The following is a 3,899-nucleotide window of genomic DNA, read 5'->3' on the forward strand; positions in this document are numbered from 1 at the left end:
GGAGAATTAAAAAATAAAGGTATATCTTGAAATCATTTCATGTTCTCTAAAAAAACAGTGAAAATAAAACTGAAAATTTCTATCTCCCTGCCAACAATGCTATTACCAGAAATTCACCCCCAACCAATCTCTGTAGCCCTATTATACACATTTATTAGTTTCATCCAACTGGTAGAATTAATGATAGTGTCATGAAGAAAAAATCTGGTACTAGGATGAAAATGTATACTTTCAAACCTTAGTTAAAATCAAACTTTCTCATAGCTTGGTTTCTATTCAGTTCAACTTAATTTCTTTCAGGACCTGGGCCAGCAATCACACTAATTTGCATGACCACCACTATTTAAACAGGCCCTTTAGTTCTCTATGAATGACCTTTTATATACTATCAGACTTTTGATGCATAAATCAATTGCCCTTATTCTAGTAGGCCTGGGGCAAGAGTGGAAAGGATTGACTGTAGCTACAAAGCTGCCAAACTACAAGAGAAAGGAATGAAAAAGCAATCCTCCAAAAAGGAAACCAAAACTAGTGAAATGAAATAAATAGTGGACCTTACTCAAAGCAAGAGTCTGTGCATAAAACTTTTTCATTAAGCTGCTCTATCTAGGTAGCAATATTCTGTCTATGGTTGGGTCACCACCATTTCCAGCCTGATACCTTTGTCCTAAAGGTCAGTAATCATTTATTTAGGTTAACTGAGGAATCTCAAATGGAAAAAGGTAGCTGTGCTTGAGAAGTTTACAAGAGGAAAACATGAGACAACACAAGGGCCATATGAGAGCCTTCCAGCCAGTCACTGCCTTGGTGATTTAAAATATCATGTATTTCAAAACCATTGCCATCCATATCTTAAGCAATTTCATCCCCATGGATCAAGAGCTGTTACACCATTGTTTATTTAGTATAGTTAAAGCTAATAGGGGAGGAAACTAGAATGTATATACTTGCACAAGTCTGCATCTGTCTTAATGAGTCATAAGTGTAACTACAACAAAGAAATGCTATCCATCTCTTTGCTGTGTCAATGAGTAGGGCCAGGGGATGAGGTATGCATCTTTCTCTTTTAGTCTAATTGCATTCCTCACCTAGCAGTACAGCCTGGAGGAGAAGAACAAGATTTTAGAGGCAGACATACCTAGGATTCTGGGTTCTGGGTCTGGCTTCACAACCTAATGGTTCTGTGATTTTCAGTACACTACTTGACCTCTAAACATCAGGCTTTTCATCTGTAAAATGGAGATATTAGTTGAAAAAAAATGGAGATATTAGTAACAAAGTTTAAACCACATGCAATTGCAGATATCAACCATTTTTGACTTATACAAATGGCAGTTTGACATGTTTTTTTCTGAATAATATCTATCCCTTAGGACTTTTGTAAGGATCCTGTGAGATTATAGCATTATTTGAATTTTTCTCTCATTAAGATTTTCCCTATTCATTCCACAGTTAATATAAACTCAGGTAAAGAAATGAGAGATGTAGAGAGCATTGTATCCAAGTAAGTAGAGGATGTCAAATATTTTGCCTTCTCCTGTGAAATTTTCTAGTTAGACTTCATTTAACCACCACTAAAAGAGATTCTCCTTGTTGAGATTCAAGAAATCTAGTAGAGTTGCTTTATCAACCACTAAGGAGTGGAGATATTCAGACCTCATGTGTCAGAGCTAAATAAATACTATGTTTCCTCCATAAAGCTGAATTGAGTTAGTAAGACAGCATTCTTCGGGCAGCCCGGATGCCTCAGCGGTTTAGCACTGCCTTCAGCTCAGGGCCTGATCCTGGAGACCCGGGATTGAGTGCGGCGTCAGGCTCCCTACATGGAGCCTGCTTGTGTCTCTGCCCACCCCCCACCCCCCGTGTTTCTCATGAGTAAATAAATAAATTTTTTTTTTTTAAAAAAAGATAGCATTCTTCAATTCTTGGACTCTGAAGATCCAGATTCTATAGGTATCACTGAGGAGCCCTTAAAAAAATACTATAGTCATATAAAATATTTAAATTAAAATAGCCTCTGTTTTCTCCAACCCTATTTGGACTCCACAATATGAGGTGGGATCAGAAATTCAAAAAGCAATAAATAGGGCAGCCTGTGTGGCTCGGTGGTTTAGCACCGCCTTCAGCCCAGGGTATGATCCTGGAGACTTGGGATCATGTCCCGCGTCGGGAGGAGCCTGCTTCTCCCTCTGCCTGTGTCTCTGCCTCTCTCTCTCTGTGTGTCTCTCATGAATAAATGGATAAAATCTTTTTTAAAAAAAAGCAATAAGGGGATCCCTGGGTGGCGCAGCGGTTTGGCGCCTGCCTTTGGCCCAGGGCGCGGTCCTGGAGACCCGGGATCGAGTCCCACGTCAGGCTCCCAGTGCGTGGAGCCTGCTTCTCCCTCTGCCTGTGTCTCTGCCTCTCTCTCCCTCTCTCTGTGACTATCATAAATAAATAAAAATTTAAAAAAAAGCAATAAATAAAAATACAACAACAAAATCTAAGGCAGATAAGGATCCCACAACTTGCAAGTATTTAATGGGTTAGGCCATGACTCCATAGCATCTTGTCTGAGCAGTAAATGGTACTTACACCAGACTTGCTTTCAAAAATAATTGGAGAAAAGGGTAAAGATAATGAAAGGTTTGAGTCTATTTAGTGTTGACCACTTCTCAAATGCTATGTATTTTGCTAAATACTCTCTCAAATTGTAAGACCACTTTCACTTCTGAATAGCTCTTCCTCTAGATTCAGAGAAAGTGGTCCTACTACTTTCACAGTCTGGGTCTGAGCCCTAAGAAGATTGGCAATCACCATAAAATATTACTAAAAATATCTTAGATTTTGGCAAGTACGATCACATTTTTGCCTTCTGAATGGTTTCTCTGAATTTTAATTCTGAGGACATTTCAAGGAAAATTTAATTTTCTCTTCTCTGATTAATTTGGACTTCATTTTTCATAATATTTTCTAAGAGGAGCTTTATAGCCAAAAAAGAAATGAGCCTTTTAATATTTTGGGTCTGTGAATGAGTAAGCCATATTTTCCACAAAATAAGTGGATTAAAATTAATTAAATGGTGACATGTTTCCAAATTCAAAACTCTTATAGACTGATACCCGGTAAACTCTCTTTATTCATTCAAATGTTTGTAGATCACCTAAAATGGACAAAGCTCTATACTGTATATTGGGTGAGTATAGAAAAATGGGCAAAATATTCCCCTTGTCCTTGTAGAGCTTACCACCTCTTGGAGAAGGCCAAGGATACCAAACTAAAATAAAATGTGATAAATATGAAAGAAGTGGGATTCAAAAAATACAACTGGGAGTGTGAAGCATGAAACTGTCAATCACAATTGGGAGTACCAAGGACAGTTTCCTGAAGAAAATGGCAGTTTATGTGGTCCTCAAGAGTGTGTGGAGTTTTAACAATAAAATAGGGTGTGAAAGGCACTGAAGGTAGTGGTTAACATGATCAAAAACATGAAGCTGTGAGAATATGTTTTGTATCGGAGGAAGTATAAATAAATTGCAGAAGTACTTGGCAAGAGGGAAATATGTTAATAAGTAGAACTAGTAAATTGACCCACATTATAAAAGGTCTTGAATGCCTTGCTAAGGAATTTAGAACTTTTTTCACTTAAATAATGGAATCATGAAAGCATTAATTGGGACAGATATTGGGACAGGTATTTGGACATCTCCATTGAGAAATGGAGAGAATGGAGTTGGGGAGATCACGATCAAAAAATAATAAAGGCCTGACCCAGCACAGTATCTTTGGGATGGGAAGGGGTTAGGGAAAAGAAACATTTCCAAGATTGAAATAATCAGGATAAACTCTCTTAAGGTGTATTCAAAGGGATTCCTAGCAGGGTGGGAACAGAAGTCTAGGGTGACTCTTGGGCCTCTGTA

This window comes from Canis lupus, chromosome 14 (genome assembly GCF_003254725.2).
Source record: "Canis lupus dingo isolate Sandy chromosome 14, ASM325472v2, whole genome shotgun sequence".
NCBI lineage: Eukaryota > Metazoa > Chordata > Mammalia > Carnivora > Canidae > Canis > Canis lupus.